Here is a 14271-nt window from a genome sequence, read left to right on the forward strand (position 1 = left end):
TGTGGGGCTGCTCCAGGCCTGTGGGCATCACTACAGCCATGGCTTCAGCTTTGAGTGCGGACATGTTGGGGAGCGTCACAGAGAAGCGGGTGGCACCGTACCTGTGGTAAAAGCATTATTTTGATAATTAGAGATAAGATACTCAGCCACAATTAGCTGATTTCATGTGCTCTGATTCACAGGTGACCCAGCAGACCTGTCCCCGTAAAGCCTCGTTTCCTGCAAACAGATGCTCAGTGATCTCAGGTACCCTGTACCAAACACAAGACAAGACAGACACTTGTGCTCCAAGCGTGCATGGTCTGGAGGTTGGGAAGTCCAGCGAGGCAAGGAGGGCAGCAACAGTCAGAATAGAATCGATGTGTGGGATCTAAAAATTAAGGAAGGAACGTTCCTGCTGGGCCACACTTTGTCCTCCTGCTCGTCACATTGCTCAAGGTAAGATCACAGAACTCCAGAGGTTTCATCTTACCGATATTGATTCCTGCTCAGGAGAATCACAAGGACACTGTGTGTCACCTGCGCTGGAGATCTGACATTGCCAGGGGGAAAAAGGGAATGTTGCAGGCACTAAGCAGTGTACAAATGAGGAGGGGGTGGGCTTTTAGCAGGGTGCAGCAGCATGGCTGGGACTTGGGGTTGGTTTGCATGAGCCCACGAACATACACGGTCTCGGGGCTCTGAGACATAGGGAACCCTGCCTTCTCCTCCTTCCTGTGCATTAGCCTTTAAGGAAATCTTTGAGATTTCCTCCTTTGTTAACTGCTCTTCAGCGGGTGACTGAGGCAAGCTGTGCAAAGCTGAAGTTTCTCCTACATCAAATTCTGGCAGCGCTCATTATGCCATTATGGGTGCATGTGGGGATGGAGGAGGTCACGGAATAATAGTGAAAGCAAGTGCTCTAATTAGTATGGACTGTACTGGGTGTACTGCGCTGAGGCTTAGTCCCGAGTGCTGCTTAAGCACCCAGATGAGTTTTCCATCCTGTCATTCTTCCAGAAATGTCCAACCTCTCTTCCTGCCAGATTGCAGTGACTGTGAAGAGGGAAGTCACAACTGCATACATCTCAAAGTAGGTGGTAGCAGCAGTGTCTGACTGTTTGCTGTTTCTTGTCCAACTGGATCTCCCATGCAGATGATGTAAAGCTGTGGTCAGGTTTGCGTAGGTCAGGTGGCAAAGGTCAGAGTAGCCCATCGGCCCCATCCTCCTGGAGAGGAGCTGAGCAATGCGCTGGTTGCACTAAGATGCTTGAGAAACGTTTCAGCATCAGTCTGGGGGCACCACACTGGCCACTCTTGGGGATGACCAGCACCTCTATTGGCACCCAGCTTGAAAACCTGACAGCACCAGAAAGAGCAGGTCTGCGTGCCACATAGGTGTGCTGTGCTGAGAAGTGAGGCATGCATTCAGATAAATAAAGCAAGGCAGGTTCGTAACCCTCAGCTGTGTGCCATGGGATGAGGTCACGGCGTTGGTCAGTGTCAGCTCCTGTGCCTGCTGGTGAGGTTTTGTCCGCAGCAGCACAGTGCTTATCTGTCTCATTCTGTGCTGGCTGGGGTGTGCTGACTGTCTGTCTGTGTGTCTGTCTGCTTGCCCCTAGGTGCAGCAGAGCCGGCAGCTGCCTGGGTGTGCCTGTCTCTCCTCCTCCACACGTGGAGGATTTCCTCACGCATTCAGAATGTGTACGCTCGCATTGCTTTATTATTGTTATTATTCTGCAGCAGCCACATGCCTCATAGTGGTATTTTAGGATCTGTGACTCACTAAACCATAATTTCCTGCTCATAGCCTACCTGAAAAGCATTGTCTTGGTGTGGTCCCATTTGCAGCGGGGAGATGCTCTGCTGGGTGAGACCGTAAATATAGAGAAAGATGCTGGGCACAGAGCCACCAGATCCTCCGACCTTCTCTTGGCTGCAGTGGTTTGTCTCTGCCCAAGTGGGTGATTAATTGACAGACAGACATAGGGCAGATTCCTCACATTTCCGGACAGTGCTGTAAAGAACAGAGTATGAGCTAAGCAGGCAGAGCACCTGTCTTTATGGCTGCACTGTTCTAGCTGGGTGTGAATGTGCTGTATCATTTCTGGTTCTGGTTAGCTTTTTACCAGTTACCACTTTTAGGGCCCCTGTGAGGTCTCACATCTAAATCACAAAGTCATAGAATGGAATCATAGAATCGCTTGAGTTGGAAGGGATCCTTAAAGGCCGTCTAGCCCAACTCCCCCTGCAATGAACAGGAACACTCCTTGTCCATGCACTGACTTTGATAGGACTGGTGGTGGTGTGAGAGTTGTCCCACCAAGTCTTTATGGACAGCTCGAGGACCAAACCAGAAGCCTCAGAGCTCCCCAGATGAACCCAAACCAGGTTGTGATGAAAGTGGTGCTGAGTCCCTGTGAATGGGGGAAGAGATTCCTCCTGCCTGCCGCCATTCAGCTGGAAAGAGAATACCCAGGCTGCCCTCAGCCTCCAGCACGCACAGCTGCTGCTGCTAAAGTCTGTCACCAGCTTAGTCAATCATCCATTATTTATTTCCAAATCGTATGTAAAGCTCTGCACCACAGCCTTTAGTCTACCTATGGGGAAAAGAAGAGATGGAGCTTCTGAAAGACCTGGGAAAACAAAGGCAGAGAAGCCTCTGAAATTCTTTGCTTGGGAGATTGTCACATGTAGTTACATCTAAAGAAGAGAGGAAAGGGAAATAAAATCATATGCAAGAAGGGGTTGCCACCTCAGAGCATATTCCTTTGATCTCTCCATGTCATTTGGTGCAGTTGATTTCTTTTAGTGCTGGAGCTCCTTTGTTTACAAGTGTTCCTCAGACACAAAGCGCTTTGCTCATCGTGTCCCTGGTGCATGTTTCCATGCAGCCTGGGCCATGTGTGCGACTGGTCACCGGTCCCTGCCGCCTGCCTGCTGGAGAGAGGGCTCCTGGCACCGAGGAAGAACAGCCAACGGAGATGTTTGCAGGCAAACAAGAGTGTATTTGTGACAAGCCATTCGTTAGGCATGTGGATGAGCAGCATCTTTGTCACAGAAATATTTGCTGAGGAAGAATATTAAGAGGTAGATGGTAAAACAGAACGGCTGCTCAGAGTGAGGATGGGTGTTGCAGACTGCTTTTAACACACTGGATTCCTCCATTTTCATGATGATGATGATGATGATTTCAAGATGATGGCAGAGTGCTGCTTGAGAGCCTTGGCTCTGGGAGCCAGATCAAACCCATGTCATCATTTCAAGTGGCTTTGGTTTTTTTTTGCCCTTAAATTAAGAACAAGTTCTCTGATTTGTAGGACTGTTCGGCTGCACCAGAAGGGAAGAGAATGTTGCCCTGAAATTTGAGAGACCCTTTTAATCTCTTAGCATCTATGGTGACAGGCCACCTGCAGGCTGCAGTTACAATCTGTTGGGCCATCCCTGGAGCTCTGGAAGAACTCCTGCACTGTGCTCAGACCGAACTGGAGGGTAGTGAGGTTTGTTCCTCAGTTGTGTGCAAAAGGAGTAGATTTGTGGAGAAAAAAATACGTCTTCCTTAGCAGGCAAGTACTGAGAATTACAAAGTAGGCATTCCTGTATCTTTTGGCCCTCATTTTTCCTTTACTTTATCTACCAGCATCCAAACCTGTCCTAGTTCCAAAGGTACATCTACGCCATACAAAAAGCACAGTGAGGGGTTTTTGAATTAGCAGTGACCTAGATCTGAGCTCAGAACAAAGGTTTCCTGAGACCCTATGGAAGGAAGCAGACTGTCTCTCTCCTCGCCCAGCTGTTGCTGCCCTGGGAAGATGAGCAGGACTGCTCCATGTTATACCACAGCATCAAGGGCTGTGTCTCTGTGCATCGTCCTCCTGCTGTTGCTGGCAGGACACCTGCTCAGGTGCTTTCTGAAGGTGAAGTCACTCAGCTCTCATCCTGGGCCACTGATGCACTGCACATTGTGCAGTATTAATGGGGAATAAGGGACTGCCCAGGTGAAAGGCAAGCAGCTCGAGGCTGGTAAGGACCATGGCACTGGATGAGGTGTATAGCAGGATACTCGACTTCAAATCTGTACAGGAGTGAGGAGGAAATCAGCTGAGTATGAATCAAGCCCAATTGCCTGCAAGTATGACTGGATCATGGATTACTGAACAGCATTAAAGGCATCCCAAAATTCACTGACACTCCATGTATCCTGGATGGCTGGTGCTCAGAAGAGACAGGCAGCTCTGGTTATACACCCTGCTTACACCTGCAGGATCAGGCAGGGGTTGTGACCACTTTCCAGGACAAGCGTGCATTTTTTCTAACTCACCAATTACTATCATAACTAACCCCAGAACCACTGGGCTTACTTCGCATGTATGGCTGTAACTCTCATTCAGCTGCATTCTTCCACAATAACAGGTAGGCAGGATCAAGTGTGCATCCAGCTACACCTAAGCTTAAAGAAACATCCCTCTCAGCTTGATGGTTCAACCCTATCACTGTTTATGGGATTAAAAATGAAGAGTAGGATCACATGGGGACATTCATGCTTCTAATCGCTTACAGCTTACCCACCTTACAGCTGAACTGCAGGAGTAAAGCTGTGAGCGCTCATTTCACAGAGCAAACAGACCTGCTGGGAGAGCAGCTGCCCCTCTGAGACCCATCCCATCAACATGTGAAGGAGTTAAGATCTCACAACAAGCACAGGTGTCTGGAAAGTTCCTGGTTTGGCTAAACCTTTAAAAACCAGGGTTTCTGTGAGTGGTCTCTGTGTGGCATCTGGTATTATTGTTCTCTGTCAAGGTGGAGAGTATGGTAATAGGCTACTTTGTCATGCCTGGCTGTGAGCAGAATGCTGTTCTCTGGACAGGACATCAGAACACAGCTGGCTGCACTGATGGCAGCAGAAGGGCTGTGCACTTCTGCCTGTTCTCACGTATCTCTGCAAACTGTGGTGGTGTCCAAGCGAGCAGCCCCGAGGAAACACAGGCTGAGTCAGGGTGTGTGGTCAGCAATGCAGTAAATGGTGCTCTCTGCTAAGTGAGCACTTAGCCGCTCCTCTGGTGCATCAGGAGGTCCTGCCATTCAGCCGGCTGTGCTATCTTTGGAAGAGGTGAGATGAAGGTGTTTCACTCTCCTGCTCTTTAATGCTCTTGTGCTGTTACTGAGTTTGGAATTTCGGCTGCGGGTCCTGGGTCAAATTTCAGTGCAAATGCATTCCCATTTACTTTTCCAGTTGGATGTACTTAGTCTGCTTGCTGTTCTTTCTGTCCCAACGTGCTGAGTGTGCTGCAGTGCACAGCTGAGCAGATGGATCCTTTTGTCCCAGAGACAGATCCATGGCTGAACACAGGGATTCTTATGTCTACAGAAGTGCTCGAGTGCAAGCTGCAGTGTAAACTGGAGATCTTTAAGGCCATTTTGCACATGGATAGCTGATCTGCTCAGAAGGAGGCAGAAACAGGGAGACAGGCTCTAAAAAAAGGAATGCATCTTGCTATATCCCCAACATTCATCATCCTTAAGCAGCACGTGGGGTTTTCTTGAGGACACACAATCCCAGATTTGCTAGAAATAAATTTGTGAGCTCTGGTGAGCGCAAAGCCCCAGACAGCATGGTTGCAGGCTTACCATCTGTGTGTTACTCCAGGCCTGCAGTTCGCATTGTGGGGTTCTCAGCTTTGTTCTTTTGTTGCAACCCAAGCAGCTTTCCAGGCCAGATCCATCTCCCAGGACGCTGCAGTGATGGAAGGTGGCCAGTACAGTGTGGTATCAGTATAATGCTGCGTGCAGCGCAGTGGAAGCTTAAATGAGCCTTAAGTGAAGAAACATCATTGCTTCATCCTGCAGAGAGAAGTTCTAGTGAGCCTGGCTCTATGCAGAGCTTTCAGACTCATTCAGAGGAGCCATGCGATGCTGCAAATATAAGGTCCCAAGTGTAGACACGTAGAGATTAGCACCATCCCTGCTTAATCGAAGCTCGCTGAGGATTTCACTGCTGAAAGTTAGCATTTGTTTGGTGATTCCCACAACACACTGTAATACTGATTTTAAAGGTATTTATTTTCCTGTAAGCTGTTGAGCACAGTTGATATTACTTTGTATCACCCTGCGGAGAGCCTGAAGAGCAGCCTTTATGGGCCAGCTTGTCTGAGCCCAGCTGTCACTATTAATAATGCCTTAGCCTGGAGCAGCAATGTCCTGGCAGCTCAGGAAAAGGCGCCTTTCTATTGTTGAGGAGATTTTGGCTGCACTCTTGGCTTTTGAATTTTCTCTCACGTTTTGAGATTTGACCTTGTTCCTGCCTGCCCTGTGCCTATTGGCCAGAATAAGCCAGGTAAAACAAGTTAGTTTCTATGCAGCATTTCCAAATTTCTCAAGAAAAAGAGGACAGTTTTAAGCTACATTTGTGATCCTCTTTCCTTACCCTACAGTCGCCTTGGAAGATCAGAGTATGAAACTCACTGCAAAGTACAGCACATGCTGTCAGAGAGACGTGGGAAGTTGCGGCCATGAGTATCTCAAGCTGGAAATTCCTTTGTCTTGGACTGCAGCTACGAGCTTCCTGTCTTCATATATCAACCCCTCCTTCATAATGTCATATATAAAAATTTTCCTATATGTGACTCCTACTTAAACCAGAGATACAGTCCTGATGGATGTTGGAAGTGGAAGATGAAAGTAATTTTTCTTTTTCCAGTCCAACGTTTATTTAAAACACTGGATGGTATGGAGACAAACAGCAGTTAAATACTAGTTAGGGAAAGGAGCAAATATAATTTCTACAAGGATTTTGAAAACAGAGAATCAATGGTGTCAAGAGCAGCAGATGCCCCACGGAAGGAACTTTGAAATCAGTGGCAGTGAAAATAAGAAAGAACAAAGATAGCGTGGAAAAAGGAAAAGCTGAAGGAAAGAGGTGTCTTGGATGAGGAAGTAAAAGGAAAATGCTACAGTAAAAACAGTACATTTGCACTTGAGGGAGGAAGCAACGGATGGTTGTAGATGGGGCTGGTGCAACTTCTGGGAAGCTGAGCTGATGGTTGGAACCCATGTGAAAAACATCACTGCTACAGCAGGGCCACAGCAGCACAGGTGCGAGGAAACAAACCTGAGTGGCAGTGGCACATCTGGTCCTGAATCCATGCAGAGAACAGAGTAGCGTGCAGCCTGATTGTTCATTACTGTGGCTTCATCTGCTCTAGCTAAAGTCAGGAAGACACAACTTCCACGAAGATGGACTATCAAAACCCTTCTTGCATAAATTCAGAGAGCTGTGCACGTAATAATGAAGTATGTGGGCATATGGGACAGATTTTCTTGGAGCTTGTCAGCAAATCTGCCAAGTCTGCAGCTTTCTAGGTTTTTGTTGTGCCGAGGTCAGATGCAGCGTATGAGGAATTCATCTGAAACCAGAAGGTAAGACAAGGATGGGCCTGATATCAAAATGTGACCTTGTCTTTTTCTCATTATTCCCATAACTTATGTTAACCAAATATATATTGATGGAACAGAAAGGAAATCAATACTTTTCCTCCAAAATGAAAATATCAACATAAACATAGGTTATAAAGTTGCTCATATGACCTCCTTAATATTTATAATGCAGATTTGTAGGGCACTTGTCAAATCAAAAGATCACAAGGCAAATAGTGTCACAGAAACAACAACAAGCCAACAATAAGCAACGAGTGTTTTGGATTTGTCATTTTTCAGCACACAACCAGAACTGTTTGCAAGCAGTAATATTGCTTAATGTACCACATTTCACATTCACAGTTTTGAAAGCGAGAATGAGCTATTGCAGTCATCTGTTCTAATCTCCTCTGTAACACAGGTAATGCAGTCTTAACTGGTGGTCTGTGATTACAGTTTCTTATTTTTATTCAAGCTCTGAAATTTATTTATGAAGACATTGGGTCCTGACTTAAAGTCTCCCAAGGTTTTTGATGGTTTATTCCAGGGGCTGATTACCATCATTATTTTGTCTTACCAAGTCTGTCTTCTTTCAGATTCTAATCATCAGATCTTGATGTAATTTTTTTCCTGCTAGATTGCACAGGCGGCTACTGTAACCAAAAGAAATCTTTTGTCTTGACAGCTATTTCTCCATTTATTGTGGTCTGTTCTTGGTTAATAGACCAAGTTACTCTAATCCTTTGCTGAAAACAGAGGTTTCCTAAATTACTCATCAGTTCCATGGCTCTTTTCTGGACTCTTTCTTAAATATCGAAGTGCAGACACTGGAACTAAACTCCATTGTCACCTGTAATTTCTTTACTCCCCAGTTCTGCTTGATAAGCCTCGCTTCAAAATCAGGTACTATACTCACCATAACCAACTTGTTCAAATATTTCCTTTTAAGTTTAATACAGTTTTCAGGGCATCTTGAGTTTTTCCATAGAAATGCATTCCCATGGAGGCGAATGACACTGACTAAATAACAGATTATGGAAGGACAACATTAGAATACCCTCTGTGTGAAGACTCTGTCATCTACTATCATTTTTTGCATTTGATAAATGAAACATTTTTTTATGTCTCATCAGACCTGGACCACGCTGATTTTTTTCAAGTTAGAATTTCTTAAAGGACAGACACAAATGCCGTGCCATATACATGTGGTAAATATGACCGATCTCATTTCTAAGCCAATTTTGCCTGGTGAGATTTATATTGCAACAAACCAAGCTGACTGGTATCGATCATGCCTCTGTTTGCTTCTCTGAGTGCATCTCCTGTCCACTAGCCCCTGATTCTACTGGGATCAGGGTCAATCTAACTAGTCTGGGGTCACTCTGGTATTTATGTCAGCCTTGTTTAACAATGGGCAGAATGAGACTATTTTCCAGCATCCAGACATTGGAAATTCTAGAAGATCTCAGGAAAAAAAAAAAGAAAATCAATACTAGGAGCCCTGGTAGCTTTTAAGTCAACTCCTGTAATAATCTCTTTTGATACCTTGGAGAGTAATGAAATCAGATGGGAAGCAACACAGGCTCATACCATAAAATACCTGTTAGGACTTGCCATTGTGGCAGTGAGTCAAGATGCTGTTAGCAAAGGTATGACTTGGAAACTTACATTCATTTTTGATTCTCGGACTGGTGGTGCCTTCTGAAAGGTTGTGATTTCTACAGTTGCAGCCATCTGTGTGTGTTTCAGCTACATGGTTCCAAAGCTTTAAAATGAAAAGGAAAGTCATTTTAGTGACTTCAGAGAGTTTCTGCAATACGTGGAAATACGTATTATTTAGGTGCATAGGATGGGCAGGATCTGTATGAGTAATAACTTCAGTGTCCAGATTTCATTCATAATCCACTGGTTTTCAATCAAGGGCTGTTTGTATGAGAGAATCGGGCAAGAAAAATCTCTCGTGGGCTGTTGTCTCTCTCTTGGAAGCTGTAGAATTATTTAAGTGTTGCCATCACAATAGAGAAACACCAGTACTGAAAAATGTAGAGCAGTTAGAAGAATAAGCTATGCTTGACCTTATTAGCAGCATCACCCATTTTGTACTGCGGGGCTTTGGGGGTGGTGGAACTTGAGCCAGTCTGCTGGGAGTCATGGGATATGGTGCAACTGTCTTCTGGTTGTTTACTTCCTAACTCATTTAATTAGTTTAGTTTCTCGATTATTTTTCTTTCTGCTTAAGTGCTGTTGCTGAGGTAACTCGTATACATGTGTGTATGTATACATATACACATGTGTGTGTATGTATAATATAGGTTGGGAAGTAGGTTGGGAAATGCAATCTCGTTTGGGTGACAGAGGCACAAGGTTGAAGCCCAGCCTCTTATCAACACCTCTATGGATCTTAACCAAATTAATTTCCCCACCTCTCTCCCCTGGCTCCCAGTTTTCGCAACAGACCCAACCCCTCTTACGTATCCCGTAGCACCACCTACTGGGATGAGGATTCTCAGATGAATCCGGTATAGGGACACTGGGAATACGGTCCAAAACCAATGTATAAAGCTACCTTATAAATGTATAATGCGTTTTTAGCATTTTACTAGTGAGTGAGGGGATGAAGAGATGACAGGCATGGGCAAACTTGCTTCTGACTATTTACCGTATGCATTAAAAGGGTTCTAAAGTTATGATGGATGCTGAAATGAGATATTTGAGCTGCATTAAGGATACAGAAATTGATACAATCACTTAGCGTTGTGCTCACATTACAAATCAGATCTCATTATGACACACAGTCTTCTACAGATTGAGAGAGAGCAGGTCACTTTTATATCACAACAAGTATTTTATGAAATAGTTGACTTGTGTAGACTGTCTGAATAAGCTGCAATGTCTTTGTAGCTTCACAGATGAATTTTAAATTGTATTTGGGAGGTTATATTCTCATGTAGCCTTGGGCTGAAAAATCCAGGACTTATCTGTCCAACCAGCTGAGGTCTTGGGGTTACAGAAATGAGGAAAGCAGCTCCTGGAAAGGACTAGATTGTGCGTGTCACTGAGACAAAAGGCAAGCACTGAAAATTGGTATGGGAGATGATACAGGTAGTATTTAGAAAATAAGTGCCCTCTGTAGTCACTTCCACTCCATCGGTGGTGGAAGGGAGTCAGGCTTCAGAAAAATAGTATTCACAAATGCAAAAGACAGTGTGTCCTGATTTGAGAGGCCTGAGATATAAGCAAGAGTTTACAACACTTAATATATTGTATAGGCAGATTGAAAGAGATTTTAAAATATACTGACAAATAATCACTATGGAGGATAGGCAGACATACGAGTTTTAACAAATAAGAATCATACAGACAGAGAAATGTGTGATGACTGCAGCTTTCCATGTCCACTTTTGTAAATGTTCAAAGACATGGGAGACATTTGATCTGCCATAAAAGCCACTGTGGATCAGAAAGTAGAAAGCCGTGAGCAGTACAGCAATTCAGGCTGCAGCTTCTGCATCCTTGATACTTGTCTGAGATACAGAAAGGAAAAAAAATGTTTTTTCTGCCTATAATGAAGACTGGGTTTCCTCTCAAATGCTAGTAAGTCATAAACCATATGATGTTTCTCTCTATTCACCTTTTCCTTTTAGGAAAGAATGATCATATTGAGCTGTATAGCTGGATAATGCGCATAGAAAGGATATTCCAGCCTACACAGAGCTTGAGTTTGAAGGACATTTCTTTCACCACAGCCCTGATAAGGGTATACAAAGAGAAAGCTACTCATCTAGCTGAACCTCCCTTAAATCTAAATCCTGTTATAACTTGGGGAGAGAAAAGTCATTTAACGTGATTGAGAGATTTGATAAAGAGATGGACAGCAAACAAGAGTTAACAGTATGTTATGGGGCTGGGCTGGGTGAAGAAGGCAGTAGAGATTGGTAAGGCTCATGATGTCCTTTTCCAGTACAGAGCCCAGGCTGACTGTGTTAGGAATGGGCTCCACTGCGCTATTAGATGCAGTGTCCAATATGTGAACAAAACACTTTGCTACAGATCTGTTCTGCACTGGGGAAAGCTGTCCTGGAGAAACAGCCCTATTGATGGAGGTATTCATTGCCCTGCTCTACCTTCTGTTCCTTCAGATGACAGTCTACACTTCATGGCACTGAATCAAGCTATGAAGGTTAGTCATGTGCTGTATTTCTGCTGGTAAATGTTAATTTTGGACAGATTTGTAGGACATTTAACAGGTCTCTATTCATCCCCTGATGTTCCTATTATCATTATTTATCACTGGATCATGATAGCTTTAGCATCCCAGTGGAGCCCCACTGTGCTAAGTACTACAAGAACACATGCCCAGCTTTGCTTCTTTGGCTTCACTCCAGTAGATCAGCTATACTTGAGCATCTCCTGCTCTGCTATCTTGACTTTTTCTTCTTCAGCAGAGGAGATATTTAAAACACTGGAGAAAGGGGGGCGGGGGAGACAATCACTTAAGATCCCTTGCTTGTTAATCTGCGAACATTCCTGCTCTACCCCTTTCCATTGCACTTACAGAAAGTCATGACCAATTCTTTGCTAGATGCACAGCTATCACAGTGTATTCTCTAAGCTGCCACATCCCTACTGACTCTAATGCAGGGTGTGAAGCAGAGAGGTGCTGTGGTATTTTCAGTTATACAGATAAAGCTTTGGTAGAAGAGCAGGTTTGTGTTTGCTTAGAGTACATGGTGAATCTCTGTGCTGTGAGCTTGATTAATTAAATCTACCCTTTCCTATTGAAGTCTTACGCCAAGTACCCACTGGCATAAGACTATATTGAAGCCTTATGCCAAGTGCCTGTTGGCATACCATACTTGGCTGATGTGATTGAGAGAATATCCCCAGATGAAAGTTTCTCTTATATGCAGAGTATCCTTTTGCCAAACAAGAGCGCTTCCAGCACTGTACATCGTGAGGGCAGGGTCACACCTTCTGGTTCTGTGACGTGGCACAGCAAGACTAGTATCTCATTCTCTAATGGTGGAAAATGCAGCACCAACGTGATGGTCTGATATTTTTTTTGATACCAAAGAGATTGACCTTGCCTTTTTGGGACGTATCGAAGCCAAATATGAGATTATCTATATTCACCATTTTTTTTTTTAATGCAGCCTATGATGGGAGTATGTTACTCCTGCAATAGGAGGGATGGATGCTCCTGTGAATGAGATTCCTCTACAAATTGCATTCCAGAACTATTTGAACAGATTTCTTGTGCACCCGTAGTTGTTCCAAGAGCCCACACAAAGCACTGATGCACCAGTAGTTCCCTATTCCAGAGAGGACTTCATAATTTAGAGCTCACAGGGCAACAAAAGGCAGCCTACAGTGATGTTCTCTGCAACAGCTTATGAATGGAAAGGACTAGGAACCCACAAGCAAGTAAAGTCAACTGCTCAACTTGTTCATCCAAACAAAAACAGATTGTTAGCAGTGATTCTAGCCTCATTAAGTTAAAAAAACAAACAAACCCATAGCCTGAGATTAATATTTGGGTGACTTGTCTGTCTTAAGCGTTGGGTGGTGTGAAAGCACAGGTGAAGAAGCAACACACCAGTCAGGAGAGAACAAAATGATTTTTATTGCGACATACAGAGGGAAACATGTAAAATTACAGGGAAGGAAGCACAGGTGTTAGGGTTACCAGGCAACCACAGTATTAAAAATAATGTGACAGGAAAGCAGGGAAGAAGGGACCCAATCGGAGAGCTGCCTGGCCAATTAGGTGCCTGAGTCAGTGATGAAGTGAGCACATTAGGATTTCATGGCAGGTGAAGAAATCTGAGATAGACAGAAGCTGCAGAGAAAAAAATGTAAGTGACTAAATGGACAGAGCGGAGATGAGAATTATTATCAGTGGAATAAAACCCTCTATTTTAATTATTATAAAGCTCGGAGTTGTTCAAGCAGAGAGGTGGTGAGAAGTTCCATTTCTGATCTGCCTCTGGTGTTTCTGGATTGATTTTTCAGCTCTTTCAAAACAATGAAATTAAGCTTTTCTTTTGCACTTCCTGATCTGGTCAGCCTGCCCTGTTCTGCTTCCTCCCTCTGGGCTGCACTGAGCACTGCCACTGTGCGGCACAGGGCTCGCTGCCAACCAAGCCCTGGTTTTGACACAGAGTACAGTTAACCAGGAAAGCACATCCTGATTTTGTTCTTCACAGTGGAGACACATATTTTTCTCAAACCTTCTTTCAGATCAGCCAGATGCCTGACTAAGGGCATTAAAGGGACTTCACGATCTAGCCATATTTATAAAGCAGTGCAAAACAAAGCCACTCAAGGCCTACTGAAAGATATTCTGTAATTGCTATGTCAGTAGTGAGGTGCAGAGACTGCGGCTGTTTCTAGCATGTGCAGTACAGAGGCTCTATGGGTGGGCAATTGCTTTGCCTTCCATCCCCCCGCTGCCCTCTGCTTGGATCTGCTTAGTGGAAATGGGGTATCAATGAAATACCAGCTGGCTGCAAAGCCAACGAATGGATCCAAGTTGGAGGCTGAGCAGAACTTACCTGACAGATCATCCTGACTCTCTGTTTGTATCTAAACTTGTGAATCTTGTAGGATGTAGGGCAACTTCTGGGTCATGAGTGCGTTCCATCTGCACCCAGGAGGTGATCCCACACCTGCAGACTGTACTTGTTGCCTTCTTCTCTATTGGGCTTCTGTGCTGACAACATCAATGCAGCAGCAGAGATACTACTATTCCAAATGTCTGCAGAAACAAAAAGGGCAGCATCCCGACTTTCAGTGATGCTTTTATAAGAGATCACGTGCCAGATGACATAGCTGGTGCTTCTTTGCTTGAGATCTCATTTCCTCTCCTTCCTGCAGTCA

Source organism: Coturnix japonica, chromosome 5, assembly GCF_054131305.1.
Source record: "Coturnix japonica strain WE chromosome 5, WE-NBRP24, whole genome shotgun sequence".
Classification (NCBI taxonomy): Eukaryota; Metazoa; Chordata; class Aves; order Galliformes; family Phasianidae; genus Coturnix; species Coturnix japonica.